This window comes from Oryctolagus cuniculus, chromosome 10 (genome assembly GCF_964237555.1).
Source record: "Oryctolagus cuniculus chromosome 10, mOryCun1.1, whole genome shotgun sequence".
In the NCBI taxonomy this organism is placed as follows: Eukaryota; Metazoa; Chordata; class Mammalia; order Lagomorpha; family Leporidae; genus Oryctolagus; species Oryctolagus cuniculus.
In genome coordinates, this window is record NC_091441.1 from 20,204,508 (window position 1) to 20,227,451 (window position 22,944).

General features: G+C 53.7%; 1 protein-coding gene across 3 annotated transcripts in view; it reads right to left on the bottom strand.

Moving 5' to 3' along the window:
• NEDD4L (NEDD4 like E3 ubiquitin protein ligase) overlaps positions 1-22,944 on the bottom strand; it is a 320,618-nt gene that overhangs the window by 226,165 nt on the left and 71,509 nt on the right. The window lies entirely within an intron of this gene.

A 22,944-nucleotide genomic window follows, 5' to 3' on the forward strand; every position in this document is an offset into this window, starting at 1 on the left:
TCTAGATTTTCCATGGCAGACATACCTCTGACCTCTCCCAGTACAGTGGACTCTGGCTTTCTGGTGGAGGTGACGTCTGCGCAGAAGGAACTGGAAGAGGTCTGGGTTTCCCATGGCGAGCGCTGGCCAGGGGGGATTCTGCAGCCTCTCTGGATCTCCCTCAGAAGGGTCAGAAGTGTGACTCGCGTCCACGTGCCAAGAGCTCCCAGCATCTGAGAGATGACTCCCATGAGCTAAAGCTCTTAAAGAAACCGAGTCAACCACCACGGGGTAGGCTGGACACCGAGAAGGCTGGGAGGGCAGGTCGCCATCCGTCGGCAGGACGCGTGGTGAGCATGCGCCCGGAACGTGTGGATTAGACGGATTTATTCAAGCACGGGCTGTGCCTGTCTCCACCAGCCTGCTGCTGGTGCCCAAGTATTCCAGTCCCTGGGGGCTCGACTGCCAGTGCACACACAGCCAGCCCCTTGCATCCCCAGCTCAGAAACCATGGTGTCCCCACACTCTTCTGTCAGCAATTACAGATAACATCGGGGTTAACTCCCGATATCTTCTACCAGCTACGTTCTCCCACGGTAACCAGCTCCTGAGCAGCGTGACATTCATGCTAAATAACTGTCCACTTCTGAGCCACAGTTAAAAGCCTTCCTGTACTAATACTGACCACCCCAGAGGGAGCTGGAACAGGAGGAGGAGGAGAACCAAGATGCAGAGAATGGAGAAACTGGTCCTACCAAACCCCTCCCAAGGAGAGCAACTGACCATCCTCTGGGAGAAGATGGGCACACGTGCCAACTCTGAAAGACAAGAAATCAGGACTCTAGAAATTACACACGCTGGACTTGGAGGGCAGTTACTCCATCTGCAAGAACTCCCTTGCTGGCCAGCGCTGTGGCTCAATAGGCTAATCCTCTGCCTGCGGCACTGGCACACCGGGTGCTAGTCCCGGTCGGGGTGCCGGATTCTGTCCCGGTTGCCCCTCTTCCAGGCCAGCTCTCTGCTGTGGCCAGGGAGTGCAGTGGAGGATGGGCCAAGTCCTTGTGCCCTGGACCCACTTGGGAGACCAGGGGAGGCACCTGGCTCCTGGCTTCGGATCAGCGCGGTGCGCCAGCCGCAGTGGCCATTGGGGGGTGAACCAACGGAAAAGGAAGACCTTTCTCTCTCTCTTTCACTGTCCACTCTGCCGAGAAGAGAAGAGAAGAGAAGAGAAGAGAAGAGAAGAGAAGAGAAGAGAAGAGAAGAGAAGAGAAGAGAAGAGGAGAGGAGGGGAGGGGAGGGGAGGGGAGGGGAGGGGAGGGGAGGGGAGGGGAGGGGAGGGGAGGGGAGGGGAGGGGAGGGGAGGGGAGGGGAGGGGAGGGGAGGGGAGGGGAGAGAGAAGAGGAGAGAGAAGAGGAGAGAGAAGAGAAGAGAAGTCCCTTGCTAACGTTCGCTCAGAGCGCTTTGCGTAGCCCTTGCACATCGGCTTACACGCTATATTTTCTGCAAAGTCTTTCCAGGGCGCTAGTTCAGTTCAGGAAGTTAACTTCAGGAAGTTCTACACCGTACTTTAGCTCTCCTCTTGCCTTTTTCTGCTATTGCTTTTTAAATTGGTTATCATGTCTGAAAAGATGAAGCCCTAAGGAGGGCAGAGGTGGGACAGCAGATGGCAGCAAGTGACACAGATACTAGGACACGCGTAGCCATTCATGGCTACAGAACCACAAAGCAAACCCCTACCTCTCTCAACCACAAAGAGCCAGGCACCCACATATTTCAGGGGGAGTGAAAAAAGTTGCATCAATCCAAAGCAAAGCTGTTAAATGGACTACAGAATAGTTTCCAAGCTAGTAGAAAAGAACAATGTATGCTCTATGTAAACAAATTTATTTCCATTCTGATAAGGTGAATGACTCCAAGATACACTGCATATGTAAAGTAAATAGACTGTGGCCAGTCAGTTAGCAACACTAACACCACACATATCTCTGTGTAAACAAGATCATGTGAAGGCAGATTGATTGGAAAGCTGGGAGTGGGGCTTAGCTGTAGCCTGCTGCAAGCTCCTACCCAAAATGTAATTGTCAGAAAATTCCAGGGAGTTCCCAAGGGGTTATGTCACTTGTACCATCCCTCTCCCGCCTCCCACCACACTCTGGGCACGAAAAGGCTGGCTGCAGATATCGACGGCAGACTAATCCAATTTGCAGCTGATCCACACGACCGGATAAGATGTCAGATGATGGAATCAGAATCCAGAAAGATCTCATCAGACTGGGTGATGAGCCAAACTGCACAGGATGGAGTTTCGTAGTTCGTGTGCGCTTGGCTGCCCAAGTTAGTGCGAAAAGGGCAGGACGGAGGGACAGGATGGGAAAGCAGCAAAGGGCGGAGGCACAAGCGGGTCTTTGGCGCTTTATTCTTTATCTCAAACGCAATGCAATTCCACACTATGACAGGTAAACCATCTGCATTATTAAAAGCCCATAGCAAGGAATGTTATCATACTCTGCTCAGGGCCAACATTATGTTCAAATCCAAGGGCTATGATTCAGGACAAAGGTGGTGTTCCATGTTTTTAAATAAACAGGATGAAACAGAACACTAAGCAACTACAGCAGACGACGACGGTGGTCTGTGTGTGGGTTTGAAAATCTCAGACAGACTGTCACATGGACAAGCTAGAGAGAGCACTCCAGTGTAGGTTAGCCTCTATATAAAAAAGGCAAGAATGTGCGTGTATATGCATGCGTACACGTGTGTAAGTCTACACACATGAACAGCTGCCTGCATGTAAGGACACAAGCAACTAAAATCAGTGGCTGACTCTGGACACAGGAACTGGTCAGCTGGGGCCAGGGTTGACTGAGAAAGACTTTTCACTGCACTGCTTTCTTGGTACTTGGACCTGAAAGCCATCTAAATGTATTAAACAACTGAAAATTTGTTTAAAGTAGCCGAGAGAGTTAAAAAAACCACACGAAGAACGACTTAAGAATGGTGAACCCAGCTGAAAAGAAAAGCCACTGGGGGCTGCGGTAGCAGGAGAGGAAAGACTTGTCTTTCCAGGCCACAGAGCGCCAACCTCAGCCCACGAGTGAGGGGCACCGGCGAGCAGATGTACTTTATGGAGGGGAAGGAGCGGCCAGGTCAAACACAGAGCAGGTGGCCGGCAGAGGTGTGGAGCCAGACGGTAGGCAGCGGTCCCACAGCAAGGGCTGGCAGCCTCCCAGAGCATTGAACGAGGCAGGAAAGTGAACCAGAGGATCCCTGCACAGCCTTTCCGCTTGGAAACGTCGTCATTTTCAGACTTGCCGTTGAGAGCCAAAACCTCAGTGTAAGAAGAATGCTGCAGCATCAACCAACACTCTCAACACGCACATGTCATGTGTCTACAACAGTGCAGAACAGTAACTGCATCCCCACTCACTTCCCAGTGAAACACAAGACTTCGCGAATCAGACTGCGTCCTACTTGCAACCAGGTTCAAATTAGGAGGAATGCAACAACCAACAAAAATGAACGAAGGGCATCTGTCAACAGCATCTGGGGGAAGGTGCTTTGTTACGTTAGTGCCAGATCTTATTCCCAAAATGACTTGTGGTGGCTAAGCCAGTCTACGTGAGATGTCTGAAGCTGCTCTTGGGCAGTCCACCAACACTTGTGCTACAATGGACTGGTTATCTGAACAATGTGTAATGTAGAAACGGGAAGAAAAGGATTATAAAAAAAAAAAAAAAAGGAGTGGGGGTGGTCTCCAGCTGAAGATGACCCTGAAGGCTGCACAAAAGCCAAAGCCCCCAGATGCAAAGAGGGATGAGCGCATCAGGACAATCCTGGCCCAGGGCACAGCTGCCAAGAGAAGGGAGCCGTCTCATGAGAAACATCCAGAGGCTGTGAGGCCCAGTGTCACAAACCTGGGGCCGCTGCAGGCTGCAACCACAGGGCAGCCGACCAACAGTGGCAATGGTGCGTATGCAGCGCCCCCTGGCTGGAGATCCCCAAAACAACCCGGACTCTGGGACCACCCCGAACTCTTCACTCCCCTCTCTCATGTCTGTGGCCGAGGGCCAGCAGCTGACAACACATCCACCAGCAACGGCTCTCTTTTACCTAGCAGGTACCCACACGTCAGGGACACGAGCCACCGTCACCAGCCCCTCGTTTAGATGGAGAGACCCTACATGAACGGACCTCACGTTAGGCAGAGTCACTGCTCCTACAGCCTCGCTTCCTTGAAATGTCCGTTAACCTATCAGCTCGCTTTGCACTCAGCAATGTCATTTTTTTTTTTTTTTGACAGGCAGAGTGGACAGTGAGAGAGACAGAGAGAAAGGTCTTCCTTTGCCGTTGGTTCACCCTCCAATGGCCGCCACGGCCGGCGCACTGCGGCCGGCGCACCACGCTGATCCGATGGCAGGAGCCAGGAGCCAGGTGCTTTTCCTGGTCTCCCATGGGGTGCAGGGCCCAAGCACCTGGGCCATCCTCCACTGCACTCCCTGGCCACAGCAGAGGGCTGGCCTGGAAGAGGGGCAACTGGGACAGAATCTGGCGCCCCGACTGGGACTAGAACCCGGTGTGCCGGCGCCGCTAGGCGGAGGATTAGCCTAGTGAGCCGCGGCGCCGGCCTCAGCAATGTCATTTTGTGACAGACACGTAACTCATATCCACACCGCATCAGCAAGATAACGGCTCTGACAAGTTACAAGCTTCCTGCCGTTCATCAGCATTTTGCCTGTGCTAAAAAAAAAAAGGCAGAAATCGGTTAAGTTCTTTTTTCCACTTTGCTCATAAAACACATGAGACTAAAGGATTTCCATCTCACGCCTACCTTGGAGCGTCTTTTCACTTAAAACCATCAGTGTCAACTTGTCGAGCTCTTTTTCAAGCTACAAGATCATCTCGATTACTATGTGGGTGTGCACGGCTTCAAAAGAGACGTATCACTAAGTAATACCAAAGCTACAATGACAAAGGTTGGGTTACTTCCAACAGCACGTTTGGGGAAGAGAAAGCAAGCACACAAGAATGTTATTTGTCTTAAAGCAGCAGCAAGGCTTCTATCAAATGTTTTATTCACTTTTCCTTCACTGATCAATCTCAATGCTACTTCTTTCTCCAACTGAAATTAATGTTTGGTTTCAATGCCGAGCACTTTGCACTTGGTTTTGACAGCGTCCACGCTTCGCGAATTTGACCAACTTACTTTTCCTTCCTCTTTCCTGAGGAGCCACCATGTCACCTCTTCCCACTTGAATCCCTTCACCCACACACCTGGGACATGCTTTCCACAGAGCTCCAGCTGTTCTTCAGTCTGTCCACAGAGAGCCTATCACACTGACACCAGAATCATCAAACCAGAGGCTGTTCAAAAGACAAGAGCCGACGATGTCCACAGGATCACAAAGCTCACATTGGAACTGCTCCCCTGGTAAGTCTGGGTAACTCAGCCTGGGACCAGGGATCGGGCCTCCTACAACCTGGGCCTGGCTCCTTTGAGCCCCGCCCCACCAACCCCAGAGCCACAGGAAAAGCATCAGTCACCCTGCAGGGGGATGCCCATGGCCACAGAACACTGACGCCCACCCTATGGTTCCCCAGACTGGCTCCATCCAAGAGTCTACGCAAGAAGACGTGCCAGGAAGCCATACTTCTTCTTGGGGCATGTTCTTGGAGAACCAGGTTTTCTGGAAGTCTTGATGGAGACAACAGTTGCTCTCAAAGTGTGGACCCCCATTACCAGCACCAGCAGACCTGCAGCTTGGCAGAGACGCCGATTCCTGAGCCCACCCCCGACTTCCATGTTCAAGCCAGAGACCCCGCGATCTGTGTTTACAAGGCCCCAGGTGATTCTGATGCTCAATAAAACTGGAGAAACAACGATGATTGACACGCACAAGGAAGGACTGTGGAGCCAAATTTGCCATTTGCATTCAGATTCTAAGATCTCATATTTGTTGGCCGGCGCCGCGGCTCAATAGGCTAATCCTCTTCCTGCGGCGCCGGCACCCCGGGTTCTAGTCCCGGTCGGGGCGCCAGATTCTGTCCCGTTTGCTCCTCTTCCTGTCCAGCTCTCTGCTGTGGCCCAGGAAGGCAGTGGAGGATGGCCCAGGTCCTTGGGCCCTGGACCCACTTGGGAGACCAGGGGAGGCACCTGGCTCCTGCCTTCGGATCAGCGCGGTGTGCCGGCCGCAGTGGCCATTGGGGGGTGAACCATTGGGAAAGGAAGACCTCTCTCTCTCTCTCACTGTCCACTCTGTCAAAAAAAAAAAAAAAATCTCATATTTGCAACCGGATTTTTTTGGATACAGCTCACTTCCCTGGGAAAATGTGGAGGAAAAGGTGTGAAAAGGGCAAGCAGAATTTCCCAGTGGGGATGACTCCCAGCTCCATAGCCCCATTCCCCGCCCCCCCCCCCCCCAGCATCCCAGCCTAAATATTCATGCTCTGACCCTCAGGGATGCTAGGCAGAGCCTTCAGACCTACAACAACAACAACAAACAAACCCATCGTCCACAGGTTCTCACCCAAGTCCTCTCACTCCCCTTGCTCCAAACCTGGTGCTTCTCTGTAATTTGGACCAAGAATTACTCTGGGTGAAAACTATACCTACACGGTAACAAAGGCTACCTTACTGTGGCTCGTACAGAGAGTGACATTTTAAAAGTCCCTAGGACAATTCCATCTTCTCTTTCACAAGTTACTTATTAATTTTATTTCTTTAAAAGGCACAGAGACAAGAGACAGAGATCTTTCTTTAGCTGATTCACTCCCCCAATACCTGCAACAGCCCAACCTGTGCCAAGTCAAAGCCGTGAGCAGAAAACTCAATCCCGGTCTCTCACGTGGGTAGCAGGGACCCGACTACTTCAGCCGTTACCTGAAACCGCCAAGAATGTGCGTTAGCAGGAAGCTGGGTTGGAAGCGGAGCCAGGACTCAAACCCAAGCACTCTGACCCGGGATGTGAACATCTTACAGCCGGGCACCAAGCACCTGCCCTGAAGAGGGGTGTTCACTGTGGGTACCGTCTTCTGTGACATCTGAGCTCTTCTGTCCGATTGCTCCCAGAGCACAGGCGATGCACTTTCGTTAGAAATGAAGTGGTTTTCATGAAGTGTGAGCACTTCATCTGACCCCATGCTTCCCAGGCCTCCGTGACTCCTCCTGCCTTTCTATCCTGTACCACTGCTGCCCTGCTTTATCAAGTGCATACAGATGATAAACTCGTGCCATCACCCCGCCTGCTGCAGTGACCCTACCCTGGCCCACAGGGTCACCCGGACTGTCAGGGTCACCATCAGTCCAGATTTCCTTTGAGCATCGTCCCCTGCTCCACCCTCCTACACAGCATCAATCTTTGCTCTCCGACCCACAGAGTACTGGAAACCAGTCAACTAAACTACTAACACCTGACATGACACGTCCAACACCACTTAAAACAAGTTGTTACTGCTGTGGCACAGCAGGTTAAACTGGTGTCTCAACACCAGCAGCCCATACGAGTGCCGGTCTGAGTCCAGCTACTCCACTTCCGATCCAGCTCCCTGCTTATGTGCCTGGGAAAACAGCGGTAGATGGCCAAGTGCTTGGACCCCTGCCACCCATGTGAGAAATTCAGATGGAGTTCCAGACTCCTGGCTTTGGCCTGGTCCAGCCCTAGCCGTTGTGGCCATTTTAGAGGGAATCAGCAGATGGAAGATCTCTCTCCCTCCCTCTCCCTACCACCTCTGTAACTCTGCCTTTCAAATAAATAAATAAAATCAGGAAGCCTTTCCCAGGTGACCTCCACATGCTTTCCCACACACCACAATGAGCCCAGTCACCAACCTTCTTAACACACAGCTTTTATCTTTCACAAAGATTAAAAAAGTCCCATGAATCACCAAGCTGTGGGGACAGCTGCATCCTCACTTGCTTCTGGATTCCCACGCTCATCCTTCACAACATTACTGAGCACCTACTGGCAGGAGGAACTTAAATTCCAGAATGTCTACCACTCACCCAGGACAGTCTCGAGCTCACTGGGACACAGCGGACACCCAGAGAGCTGGGGAAACGCAGACTAAAGCGGGGAGACTTAGCAAAGAAAAGAGGACCGGGCAAACACCGAAGAGGAAGAAACCGAGCAAAGGCGGCGGCAGGGCTGGCCAGCGACGCAGAGAGCAGGGCTGCTTTGCTGCCCTCCAGGCCACAGGCCGCTGAAGCGGCGCAGGTGCCGAGCCACCGAGCCCTAGCACCTGCCACGGGGCTGATGCCTAAGAAGCATTTTAGGAGAGCACCAAGGAACGCAGGCCTGGAACAGGAAGGACTCCAAAATGTCAAGGTTGTCAGTCACCAGAAGCTAACAGGAAAGTTACAGAATGCCCTGTGGAGGTCTTCTAAAAACAGGCTCCTCGCTGACCCCATACCTGGCTGAGATGTGCCTCAACGCCCACCCAAGTTCAAAGTCCTCCAGCTGCAAGAGTCAAGGATTTCCACCAATCACCTGGGGCCGGAGGGGAACTGAGGCAAATCACGGTAGACAGGGGGTCACCGGGCAGCACAGCACGGCATGGGATTCTGCCCAGCCACAGAGGCAAAGACAGCCAACCAGGGAAGTGAAGCAGAGACAAACCCACACAGTTCACAAAGGAGCTAGTTACCTGCAGGCACAGTCGGTCCCGCTCAGAAAAAAAGAACTCTTCCTAGTCCCCATCCCCAGCAAACATGCAAAGCAATCTAGCCAAGAGCTCACACGCACTCCATCAGCCCAGATCACAGGGTTGTTTTAATTTTCTCCTTTCTGGAGCCAACATTGTGGTGCGGCAGGTAAAATCATCCCCTACAACACCGGCATCCCATATGGGCACCGATTCCTGTCCCAAGTGCTTCACTTCCAATCCAGCTCCCTGCTAACGAGCCTGGGAAAAGCTGCCAAAGACGACCCAAGTGCTCAGGACCTGCCACCCACTGCAGGAAACTCAGACACAGCTTCTGGCTCCTGGTTTCACCTGGCCCTGTGCTGGCCATTGGAGCCACCTGGGGAGTGGACCAGCAGATAGAACATTTCTCTCTCTCTCTCTCTCTCTCTCTCTCTCTCTGCTGCTCTGCCTTTCAAATAAATAAATAATTTTTTAAAAATTCCCCTTTTTAGCACTGGAAACTAAAGTTCCAAATGAGTCATTAGAACTGATCACAAAGAGAAGGGCAGCAGGTGCGTGGCAGACCGATTCTAGAACTAAGAGGCACATCCCCTCTCCTGGACATAGAATGCAGGGTTATGAGGCTCATGACGCTGGAATTCGCATCCAACTATTTTAATAGGCAAAGAATGAAACATTATCAAAGAAAGAGAAAACGCGCATCTCTCCCCAAAACAACCTAACAATCTCCAACAGCCAACATCTGCAGCAACCTAACTCCAACTACACAGAACTATGGCAGCTGAGCACAGGAAATCCTCCTCTCACACACACACACACACACAACTGGAGAAACAGTCACAGGTAGCCCTGTTCTCCCCTTCAGGAAGAAAAACTCACAGCTTCCCCAAGATTCATGTATTTTAAATCCATTCATTTCCATTTAGGAAAACGCACCCGGGCCACTTAGACTCGCGCCTGAATAATGAACTTCACAGCCCCGGATCAGCTCGACACCCTTCCAGAAAGATGTGACCTGGCTCAGAGATGACTTCACAGCGTAAGAACCTAGAAGTAACACAAAACCAAGCAGAGCAGACGACACTGCCGGGGGAGGTCAAGAACTCTTACCCGGCAGCAGCCGTCTCCCACACGCGGGGCGTCTGGCTCAGAACACGCTCAACAGCAAAGGCAACGCTGGAAGTCCAACTCAAGAACTCAGGCCAGGTCTGAAGAGCACGCGGAGGCCGTGGCCGTGGTCACTGCGCTCTCCGCTGCCCGGGGACACGGTCACAGCGTGCACGGTGAACCAGGCTCCCGGCAAGGCCGACGCAGCGCTGCTCCGCTCTGGGGAAGCAGCGCTCTGCTATGGGCTCACGTGGAACCACAAGCGCCTGTGGAACTTTCCACCGACACCGAGTTCCAGAGGAGACCCAGAAAGCGGGGAGAGATAACATCGGCTGTGGACGCGCCTCCACCTTGGGTAAACGCTTGGAGGTACAGCCTGTCTTCACGCAGCCCTGGGGCAGCCCATCCCTTCCCTGTGCAAACGCTCCCCTCTGCCAGCTGCACCTTGCGCAACCGCACTGCCGTCTGCCGGCTTCTCGGGAGCGAAGCGTCTGCATTTCTTCCGGCAAGACAAGTGCATTAATTAGCCTCTCTGTGTGTGAGGCCGTCCCTAGTGCATCACTCGGCCCTGGGACACCTACATCCCAGCCAACTTCTCGGAGCAATCCAATAATGAACCTGTAAAACATCGAACATAACACAGGGGCTGGCGCTGTGGCACAGAGAGCTAAGCCGCAGCCTGCAACTCAGGCCTCTCATAGGAGTGCCGGTTCGAGTCCTGGCTGTTTCACTTCTGATCTGGCTACCGGCTGAGGCACCTGGGGAAGCAACAGAGACGGCCCACATCCTTGGGTCCCTGCCACCCACACCCATATCCGGGAGACCAGGATGGAGTTCTTGGCTCCTGGCTTTGACCTGGCCCAGCCTTAGCTGTTGCAGCCATTTGGGGGGTGAACTGGTAGATGGAAGATTTTTTTTTTGCTCTTGCTCTGTAACTGTCTTTCAAGTAAATAAATAATAAGGATTTTTTTTTTAAAATGGGCTTACCTGTCTTCTAAGAAAGATTCAGGAATCTACTGCACATTGATCTAGTTTCATAAAAGCTTAAAGTAAGCTGGTTTTCTTGGGTTGAACTGTGTCCCCTCAAAATTCCTACAATGTCCTAATGCCCAGTGCCTCAGCGTGTCACCATCTGGAGACAGAGTTCAAAGGAGGCCAGAGTGGGTGGCCCTAGTCTAGTCCCATTGGGAAACTTGAGAGGAGGAAACCTGGACACAGACACCAGGGCCACCAGTGTGCACACAAGCGAGACAAGGGGAGGACGGGGGAGAGGGCAGCTAGCTGGACAAACAGCCCAGGAGCACCCCGTCCTCAGATGGCTGCTTTCAAACCCCTGCAGAATAAACGTCTGCGGCTTAAGATACCCCACATGTGGAGTCCTGTTAGTCCCAGGGCTCCAGAGAGCGGTGGATTCATGGGGAGCACAGCCCAGGACATGAGTCCAGGCTGTCTTTAGGTGGATGCTCAGAGAGGAACTGAGGGGTGGGCCCTCGGGCCCAGGTCCTCCCTGGGCACACAGCTTCCCTGGCCAGCACAGCACCTCCTGCAGTACAGGGCCAGGGCACAGCAGCACGGCCTGCGACAAAGGGAAGACCTGCTGGCACAGAACCAACAGCACAACAGAGAGGCCACAGGCTCCAAGGGGCATCCCAGACCCTGGGAAGAACAGGTCACCATGCACAAAGGGCGGGTGGGGGAAGGGGAGACCACGCCCACAACCCCTCAGGGGCCATCCAAAAGCTCACAGAACTACATAGAAGGAACTACATAGAGATTCACATTTTTAACACAAAACAAATTCAACTTTTAGCTCTTTACCGTGATTTTTTAAACGTATGCTCCCATTGTGAACAATTATATACACCCAAACCCACTCCACCTCCCTCATCACTGTACTAAAACCAAAATCAGAGAGGGACAGTTAAGCATCTGCCTGTGGCACTGGCATCCCATGTGGGCACCGGTTCCTGTCCTGGTTGCTCCTCTTCCAATCCAGCTCCCTGCTGACGGCTGGGAAAACAGCAGAAGATGGTCCAAGTGCTTGGGCTCCTGCATCCACATGGGAGACCTGGAAGAAGCTCATCCTGGCTCCTGGCTTTGGATCGGCTCAGTTCTGGCCGCTGCAGCTATCTGGGGCGTGAACCAGTGGATGGAAGACCTCTCTTTCTGTGTCTCCCTAACTCTGCCTCTCAAGTAAATAAAATCTAAAATCATGGGGCCAGTGTCACGGCACAGCAGGTTAAGACACCACCCATCATGCCCCATCTCATATGAGCAACAGTTCGAGTCCCAGCTGCTCCATTTTAGTTCCAGCTCCCTACTAATGTGCATGGCAAAGCAGTGGAAGATGGCCCAAGTGCTTGGGCCCCGGCACTCATGTGGGAGACCTGGACAGATTCAAACTCTGGGATGTGGCCTTGCCCAGTCCCAGCCGTGACAACCATATGGGGAGTGAACCAGCAAGTGGAAGACCTCTGTCAGTCTCTCTCTCTCTCACTTTGCCTTTCAAATAAACTTTAAAAAAAAAAAAAAAAAGTTGGTGGCATTGAAATTCACTAAAACAGGAACTGCTCTTAGCACTGTGTAGTGATACTGGAAGTCATTTTTATTTTATTCTTCACCTTTTGTGTGGCTTTGGGATTTTTTTCCCCTATACCCACTTTTCAAATCAAAGCTCCTGAGGTTTCCATCTAAGTGGAAAGTAACATGAAAGTGACATTTTGGGTATCTATTCTCAGATTCCAGGGAAAATGCCCATTTCTTCATCATATTAAAAAACAATCCCTTCTTTCTTAGATGTGAGACAACCTCCAGCCTCGTGGCCCAGTGGGACCAAGTCCTGCCACGCTCTGGCGTTGGCCTTGGGCCCCTCCCCTCCCTGCCTTGGAGAGCTGTGGAAATCCTCAGGCTCTCTGCCCTGTCAGACACATCCACCAACCCCACAGCTGGTTTCCCGGGACCACCAGCAAGGAGCATGGATCACACCTCCTGTGGCCTCCATCCCCCTCCACCAGCCTTTCTGAGGACCTGAATGCAGAAGAGGGGGCTGGCGCAGGTCCCAGGGGCTTCTAGAACATAAATCTCCCACTGTCCTCGGGGGTGAACACACTTATCTTTACACAGCACCGTCTCACAGCTGGCGCCGGGTCTGTCCAACATCATTAACAGAGCTCTCAAATCCTGTCCCACAGCCTGCTGTCATCACGGCAGGTAAGGCTGAACAGGAGGCAAACGCCAAAGCCCTCTGTTCACGAACACTCAGGAGAGTGCCAGAACTTTCTAGAACTCTCCAGAGAGGCCAGCGAATGCATCCCAGACCTGAAAGGAGGCAGATGAGCTCTACGTAAGGAGGGTGAGGTGGAGCGTGCAGGTCCCACACTGGTCGTCACCCTGGGCACACTGTGCCACAGTTCAGGAAGCGGAGACGTAACACACGCAGGCACTCTGATACGTCTGCACTAAGGGGGAACTTAAACAAGCTGATCTGGGTACGAGATATTTTTGAAATCCATGCTCCTTTCAGAATAAGCATTTTCCAGGAATTTTTGACGACTCTTCTATGAATTTCAATTCTCTTTAAGCCAAAATAAATGCATCTTTTAATTCTATTTTCCACAAAGTTTCTGAAGTACACTCATATACGCAAAGGTTCCTGGGAGTTGAACAACTCTTAACAGCCCCTACCACGGTGCCCAGCACACAGAGGACGCCAACACGTGCCCACACGTCCCTCCCAGCCAGGACCTCAGCCGCACTCTTGACCTCTGAATGGGTCCCATCTGCCAGAACCAGACAGACACAGGGGACCTGACAATCAACACACCTGTGACAGACTCTTCTTAAGTAAGAGTTTTAAAATCACACACACACAAAAAGTAGCCAGACAGGGGCTGGCACTGTGGCATGGTAGTTTAATCCACCACTTGCTACAACAGCACTGCATATCAAAGCAGTGGCTCAAGTCCTGGCTGCTCTTTTTCCTATCCACTGCTCCCTGCTAATGCTCCTGGGAAGGCAGCGGAAGATGGCCCAAGTCCTTGGAACCCTGCCACCCACATGGGAGACCCGGATGGAGCTCCTGGCTCCTGGCTTCGGCCTGGCCCAGTCCCAGCCATTGTGGCTATTTGGGGAGTCAACAAGCAAATGGGAAGCTCTGTCTGTCTCTTCTTTCTCTTCCTGTCACTCTGCCTTTCAAATACATAAAATGAATCTTTAAAAAAAAAAAAAAAAGACGAAGGCAGAGCCGGGACTGGGGTTTTTAAGCTCCTTTTGTTGGGACCCTCCCAGGAGGCAGGAACTGAAATTCTCATTTGCAGTCTTCTGAGCTGGGGCTGAGGCTGCCTGTGGAGCTGGCACTCGCTCTTCCTGCGCACACACGCACACGTCGTTAGGCCAGAAATGAGAAATATATCAGATGCAGTTGTCTCCACAAAATGGAGCATGAGGCCAGACTCCCAAGTCTGCCTGCGCATGGCTTGGGTTTAGCAGTCCGCTGGGGTTTGGAACAGGTTTGCCCCCACTGGCCAGGCTGTGAAAAGCCAGAGGAAGCGCTGGCAACCCCAGCCCGTCCCCGCCCACACCCCCGGCACCGGGCAGACACAGAGACGCTTCCTGAAGCTGCAGACGATCTCCCAGACATCCAACCAGAACCAGGACTTCTGAACGGGAGCCTCAAACCCAACCAGAAATTGTGGAAGGGGGCGCCGCACTGCATCTGCCTGAAGCTCGCCCTGACCACGGCCTCCCACCTGGCTTTCATGGCCCCTGTGAGTCACGTCCGACGGCCGCTCGGAATGCAAGAGCCAAGCCAGGGTTCTAACCGCAGGCATGGGCTCTGAGATGATTTCACATTTTTGATATGAAATCTAGAAACTGGAGCGAGACAAAGGAAAGTTTCCAAATATTCATATCTGCTACCCTTGAACTAAATGAGATGCACACACACGTATCCATGACACCACACGAGTCGCCTAACTCAACACAGACATATAAATACTAGGGGCAGACGGGAATGTCTTCGTAGGAGCTCTGAATCACACAAGGAGGAAATCGGGACCCGCTTTCAAAAGCAGAGCAGGGACCCCCAGATCAGGGGAAACCTTCGCCAAGTGAAGCGAGCGCGCGCTTGAAAGCTGGGAAACAGAGCTGCCTTTTCCAAGAACGGGTCACTCACTCAACTTTTCCACCCCACTCTGATGGACCAGGAGAATGAGAAACACGAATTAGAAGAGCGGAGACTGAAATTAGACTCTGCCTTATCCCACCCTGTTAACTCCAGACGACTTTGTCTGCATCTACACTTGCCTCTCTGTGGCTGTGCAGCTCCTCTTTCTCCCAGCTGAGTAAGTCCCATGGCTTTCTCCCTTAGCTCACTGCTCAATGGCAACCAATGCTACTTTGGAAACCCACATCTGCTGTAAGAGGGCAGCTCCACCCCTGCGCCAGTCCTCCCTCGTGCCAATCAACAGTACCCAGTGCAGCTGCCTGCAGCGAGAGGCTCCGCCCAGCAAACCCTTCGGCAAGCGATCGCTGCCTTCGTCCCCCTGAGGCGCGGAGAGGAGAAGCAGCAGGCCCACGGTCAGCCTGGGATCGGGGAGCTGGGTTCCAAACCCAGGTCTGTCAACCCACAGAGACACGCTCCTCTCCCACCGTTCTGTCCCAGAACCACGGTATACGACAGTCAACCACGGACAGTGAAGTCCCGACCCTTCCTCCGAGGGCTCCAACCGTCTCGGTGGAGCCCCTGACGGCTCGTTTTGTGTCCTACGGGGACAGGCGAGCGTCTGCAGCCAGCACAAAGGCTCCGTTCAGCCGTGGGCCTCTGCTGCAGACGGGACGGATTATACCAGAAAGATGTTCCTCTGCTGAGACCAACGCCGAGCCCGCACCCCCACCCATGGAAGGAGTCCTGTGACGAATCCACGGAGGACTGCGCGCGGGAGGCAGTCTCGTTGGCATGCTGACAGCAGGTGGCCCGCTCGTTTCTGCACCACCACGCGGGAACACGCTGTCCATTTCCTCCTGCTGGTGGCCCTCAGTGGGGCAAACGGGGCTCCTGCAAGCCGCGGGGGCTGCGGTTGTACTCAAGCAGCAACTTCACGGATGCAGCCTCGAGCAGCGCCTTCATCCCTGCCGTGCAGTCTCCCCGGTGAACGCTCACCATCTGCACGCGCACAGCAGCTGCCAGACCACGGGCCCCGTCCCCAGCTGGACGACCCTCTGCAGGCTCCAACCTCAGCCCAGGCTGCCGACAGCTCCCTCCTGGGTGACCTGGACAGCCTCCCATGTCCTTAACTCCTGCCTTCATGCAGTCCAGTGAGCATGAGCCAGTGTTCACTGGCGATGCAAGCAACACAGAAATCGAATCCCGTGACCCCCCCACGCGGAAACTCTGAAGTCCACACTATGGGTCCCCACCCACCGGCACGAACCGCCCATCCCGCCTCTCTCCACTCCTGAGCCCGCCTGTGGCTGCTCTCCAGGGCAGTTCTGCCGTAGTTTCGGAAGCTGCCTCCCTTTCGGAGGTTGGCAAGGAGGCAGATGTGGGAACACAGTTGCTCTGGAGCTGGGCTGCCTCGGCTCAGACCCCCGCGGCTCCACCGGAACGATTATCTGTAAGTGAGTAATGCTGGCGAAAACCCCAACCAGCACCACAGTGAGGAGTTGCCTGCGTTCCACCTCGTTGTTTTCCATATTTGTTTGATGAGTTTTACGAATGTGCATTAAATAGATTTAGTCCATTTATATAACTGAGGATCCTGAGTAGGACTGGTCCTGGTTTCCCCAGGCCATCAAAGCCAGCTTCCAGTTCACTATATCAGGTTTCCAAAACATACAGCTGAGAGCCGCAACAGAAATGTGTGTGAGGGTCTCGTGTGCAGTGGGAACAGACAGGAAGGAAGGAATCCTACCAGGGTCAAATCCTCTCCTGCCAAGTCCACACCCAGAACAGGTGCGACAGTCGGATAGAGAGAACAGAATGACACAAGTTGGGGAGGGTGCTTAAGCCACCTGCATCCCACACTGGAACGCCTGGGTTCAATTCCCAGCTCTGGCTCCTGACTCCAGCTTCCTCTTAGTGAAGACCCTAGGAGGCAGCAAGTGTGGCTCACGTGACGGGGCTCCCGCCATCCACACGGGAGACCTCGGCGGTGCTCCTGGCTGCAGCCTTGGCCCAACCTCAGCCACTGAGGGCACTTCAGGGGTAAACCCGTCTATCTGTAACAGTGTAATGTGCACTGTTAGATGGCCAGGCGTGCTAGAGGGCTGAAGACAAGGATGAACATTTTAGCCTTGAAGGGCTGCATCAGCACAATGAAGGTGGAGCTGTGGTCACAGAGAGCTTCAATCCCCAGGCGGGGGGAGGGGTTGTGGCCTCCCATGGAATGAGCCGGGGAGGGAGTGCGGAAGCCTTGCAGGACTGCTGGGCCTCATCCTGTCTGCATCCCTAACCCTGTGTTGGGAGGTGGGGATGTGACCAGGCCATCAGGTCCTGGAGCCCCCACGGATAAAGTCAGTGCCCTTACAAAAGACACAGCAGAGTGTGTGTGTGTCTCTCTCCCCTCCCCTGCCTGGGGTGGGTACACAATGCATGAGAAGACTGCCTTCCACACACCGGGAAGCAGGCCCCGTCCGACCTTGATCTCCCAGCTTCCAGAACTATGAGAAACGAACGCTGGTTGCTGCGATCACCTAGCCAGCGGTGCCCTGTTTCAGCTGCACCACAGCGGCTCGGAACACAAGGCCCTGGACCATGGCTGGGGAACCAGCCTGCCGACCTGATGGGGGACACTGACACAGCACAGCACGCCAGCACCACCCGGTCTATCATGTCAGAAACTGAAATGAGGAAGGAGCTGCAGGGGCTCGGAGAACCACACCCCAGAGCAAAGGCCTCCGGGAGCCAGGATTCTCTCTGCTCCCCTCCGCACCTCGTCCACTCATCTTCCCCACGGCGGCTCACGGACACCGAAATCCCCGTCCTCCAAGCCAGTGGCACAGCCCAAGAACACTGCCCCAGTCACCTCTTTCCCACCTCTCTAGGAGCTGGCCACACAGAAATCAAGACCCTCATCCCATAGAGGCCCCACCCCATACACAGGAGAAAGATGCACCCCAGGTGAGGGCCCAAGAATTCCGACGGCCAGGCCTTGCTGGGTTTCCTTGCTGGATCCGTTTCCTTCAGCTCACACCCTTTGTGCCCAGTCGAATTTCCACACTGAACATGAAGTTCACCCGTGTGTTTGCGTCTTCCATCGAAGACTCCCAGGCAGCAATCAAACACATTGGGATGCTTTCCTTTTTCGGTAGAGGGGAGCTGGCCATGACCCTTTACAATGGGCATGGAAAAAGATTGCCCCCTTCCGTCTCTCTAATTGCTGTCCAACAGAGATACCAGTGTCTGTGACGGATCAAGGGAGCCCCCGGGTGGGGGCAGGGGAGCCCAGGAGAGCCACTGGCACTGAGAGGCACCGGGCCAGACCATTCGTGAGTGCCCCCAGGAAAAGCTACTGTGAACGCAGGCAGAGCACCTAACGGGTATGCACGCAAGGGGACCCCAGAGACACGGCTGCACACCGCAGGGACGAGATGGCCACTCCCGCAGATGAAACTCAAGAAGGGACAGAGCCAAGCTGGGCAGGGATATGAACCACGGCCCCCACACTACCGCACTCAGGCGCCACGGGCACTTTCAAAGTTCTCTCCAGAGAAGCAACTTCAGTCACGTTACAAGAGAATCCTTTTCAACGGATGAGAGAGCCAGCGAGCTAATCCTTGACTTCCAAAATGGGAACCAAGCTTAGAAATTCAGAGAGAAGCAACAGGATCGGGTTTTGTAGACCGAGAGAAAAAAGCTGCAGGAACCGGCCAGACAGAAGGAAGCGGCTGGCTCCAAGCAGCAGAGGGCAGAAGCACACTCGAGGGCTCTATTCCGCCAGCCACCCCTCAGCTGCCCCTGGAAGGCCTTTCCCAGCTAGCTCACCTCCTCCCGGGCACCCCTCCCTACTAGCAGAGCTCATGCCCTTACTCCCACCCCTCTCCCGCCTTCCAGCAACCCCCTGTGCTTGCAAGGGCTCCAGGTCACAGACAGGCGCCCCAGCATGCTTGTCACCCAGTTCCCTGTGACAGTGCATGAGTGCATACATTACACCCGACGGCAATGGCTTTCTCCCGATGGGACAGCCACGGTGCAGCATCCACCTTGGGGAAGCGCTGTTGTCATCAAGGTGGACGCCTGCGGCAGCTGAGGGCTGCACTCTGCTCTCGGAAAGCCACTAAGTGCTGCCCAAAAATCACTTCCAAGCGCCTGTGCTCGAGCACTTCACATGACCCTTGGATTCAACGTAGACACGCAACAGCGGGTAGCACAAGTTTAAGATAAAGTATGTAGGGGACATGTTTTTAATATTGTTTTTAGAAACCCTGTTTCTTGATTTTCCTCACTCTGCAAATGAACAAAATCAGGGTAATATTGCATTTCAGTGGAAAACCTAGTAGTCAGTGCACACAACACCGGTCGGGCCCCCATGGAACAGCATGGTAGGTTTCGCCTTGTCTAATCTGAAGTTGTTGAAACACAATATTGTGCCCTAGGAAAAGTTCCGCGACAGAAAGGTGAGAAACAGCCTCTCTTTGCAGTTCCAAGATGGCAGTGCCTGGCTTCCTAGCCATTTCTGGGTCCTTCTGCACTATTCCATGCCTTTTATGGACCTTAAACCTGAAAGAACTATCAACTTTTCCCTTACTACCTGGAGCCTGTCTTCCCTTGGTGAACATCCACCCTAAGTACGTGCATCCATTCTCCTGTCTCCTGTGTATCAAACAAAGCTGCCTCTCGGGAAACCCCACGACAGCCTCTCTGTCCCAGGCCAAACCCAATCCAACTTGGGGAAGGGGGTGGGGTGCAGAAGAGCACTTAAGGAAGAAACGAGTGTTTGCACAGGTCCAGTGAGCACACCCTGCGCTAAAAAACCCCTTTCTTAGTGGCTGAGTCCAGAAGAGATCATCTCAACCCGGTGGGAACCCGGTGGGAAGACAGCACGGCACAGGGGCCCTGGCAGGCCTCACCTGAGAGGCTGCTCCTCTGCTCAGGGGGAACCAACTTCCCTGTAGAACTTTCTCTGCCAACCAGTTAACTGTAGGAAACTGCTTCCCACAGAGCGCCAGGTTGTTATGAGCACCCGCAACAGTAGCCCAGGAGACACCCTCAGCGCGCGAGCTGCCGTCTCCATTATTTCCTCACTTGAACTCCAAGCTACACAAGGCCTCACACTGATCTACACTTAATCTCCTCTTCCCCTCGGCAGAGGCACTCGCCGGCCAGGGTTTGCCAGGACAACTCCTCGTCATCCAGCCACAGTGCGGAGCAGGCGCTCAGCCTCCCGGTCAACCACACCAGGGGTACAGACACCACTGAGCAACATAAAATCCTTCAGGCAAAGTGGGCGAGGGAGCTGCCTGCAGGAGGCCACGCCTCCGTCCTCCCCACGCACGGTCTGGCCTTGGCTCACCTCTCCTTTAAAGTGGGAGCCAAAGACAAACAAAACAACCCCACAAATCAAGGGGTGAGGAATATTCCAGGCCACGCTCTGGGAATACCAATGAGGAAAGCTGTAAATGTGTTCATTTCACAAGAAAAGCCAAGAACCAGTGGGAGAATTTACTAGAAAGAGGCCGGCCGCGGCCAAGTGTGCCAAAGGTCAGTTTGTGCAGAACGCCTGTGATCACAACTTGGAATTTCACAGTCTGCACCAGTGGCTTCCAGAGAGGCAAAAAGTGATTTCTACCTGGTGCCCAGGGTCAGGCGGGCTGCGCGGCAATGTCCATTTCAGCCAGCGAGGGAGGCGAGCCAAACAAAGTGGGCAACGCACGCCGCAGGGCCCTGGCTCTCCACAGAGGCACAATGAAGTTCACAACACACAGCAGAGGAAGAGGCCGGTTCCCTCGGGGGGAGAGAAGCTGCGTGTGCAGGCATCAGAAGACCTGCCTGGTGCTCTGCCCTTCTCTGCCTTCCCCTCCACCCAACTGGGGTGCACCTCACTTCCTTCAGCACACAGGGCACCTGGGCTTCCCCTGGACAGGATCCACAGTGGGGCCAGCACTGGACAAAACGGCGCCCAGCCCTTGCCTTCAACGAGGCTTTTGGAAATACGGCAGCAGGCAATGCTGACAACCCTGGACTTGAGGATATAAAGGCACAGGGCAAGTGCAGCTACACTGAAGAACAGGAAGGAGAAGAAAGAGACCCTGGGGTGTGCGTGTGCGTGCACGCACACGCTTAGATGACAAATTCCAGGACCGGGAATGCTTCTATCCATCCAGGTGACAAAGACAGGTAAATCAAGAACACAGCACCAAACTTTGTAGCTCACAGCCTCACACCTCCCACTACAGATGTGATGAGGGCTGAATGAGCCCCTTGGCCCACGTGCAAAGCCTTTGGAACATGGAGCAGCAGCAGCAGCAGCAGCAGCACGCCCGTGACGGTACTAGCGTGTTCATGTGCACGGGGAGGAAATGATATGCGTGCTGCATTGCCAGCAGCAGTGTAGTAAGAAAAACTTGAACCTTGGGAATTTTACTCCTTAGTTAAATATATGTACTCCTCTACCCACTCCTCTTCCCCCCGAAAATCGTTAGTGAGAACGCCTGAGTGACCAAGAGCAAAACTACAGGGTGCTCAAGTCCTGTCGCAGCCACTAAACCCAGCACAGGAGCTCCGGCTGCATCGAGGAGGGGAAGTGGTATCCCCGGGGCAAGAGACGTGCTGGGGGCCACAGGCAGCCCTGGGCCCAGACGGGAGCCGGTGCAGGTGCGAGAGCAGCGCACACAGCTGGCACAGAACCACCCCCCCCCCCTACACACACACCTGAGCACATTCTCTTCCTTTTCCCCTCCTGCAAAAGCTTCAAAAAGCTAAGCAACAGGGACATCGATTTCAGCATCCAAAGCCAGAACTCTATGAGCGGCAAAACACAAATAACCCAGGAGACAGGGCCAGTTCCCAGCCGCGACGCATGTTCCTTCCACGTGCTCACCGGACACATGTGTACCCGTGGCTGTGTGCCAGACACGGGGAGCGGACGCACATGCCACACCTCGAGTGACAGCTGCCCAGAAACGTGGCCTTGCCATCTGGCCTGCTGATGCGCACCAACCACCCTTCTCAAAGCCAGCGTTCACCCGCGAGGTCTGAGGTTAACTAACACTCCACTGGACACTGGACTTTCGTGGTTTCCTAAGGATTTGTCTGACCTCCTGACACACGAAGCAACCTGAACCTCCAGCGAGCACATCTGGAAAAATCATTGCTATCCACTGCCTTTTTTAACTTCATCTAGGCATGTTTTCCTAGTTTTAGCTTTTATGAGCTTGAATCTATCACATACACCCTCAATCCCTTTCAAAAAAAAAAAAGTGCAATCAAAACAAAACCAGAAACAGGTCAAAGTCCTGGCCAGGTCCAAGGCCCTCTAAGCTCAGGACGGCATCAGACCTGGCCCTGGCAACTGTGCCACAAGCACCGTGCTCATTCTCTAACCCATTACACCGCACACGGCACGGCAGCTCCAAGTCCTATGCCTCATGCCACCTTCACGCCACCTTAGGCGTGCGTGCTGGGTTAGTTCACTTGCTGAGAGCACTCTGGGAGCAGCCAGAGACTACTCCCCACTCTGAGGGTGAGAGGCCTCAGAAGAATGGACTGAATGACTAAAGCACCTGGTGCTGCCCCATTACAGGACCTTGTGTCAGGCCACACTCGCCTCTGCAGGAAACACAAAGAAACTGGGGGCCTGGCGCTGTGGCGTAGTGGGCTAAGCCTCCACCTACAGCACCGGCATCCCATACGGGCACTGGTTCGTGTCCCAGCTGCTCCTCTTCCAATCCAGCTCTCTTCTTATGGCCTGGGAAAGCAGTGGAAGATGGCCCAAGTGTTTTGGGCCCCTGTACCTACATGGGAGACCCGGAAGAAGCTCGTTGGCTCCTGGCTTCATCGGATCAGCTTAGCTCCAGCCGTCGCAGACAATTTGGGGAGTAAACCAGCAGGTGGAAGACCTTTCTCTCTCTCTCTCTCTCCCTCTCTCTGTATCGCTACCTCTCTAATTAATTAATAAGAATCTTAAAAAGAAAAATAATGAAATCAGCTAGAGGTGACACCTCTGGGGCCCACTACTGGGTCCCACAGTTCTTCCTTTCCTAGCCCCTTCTCCGGCGGCT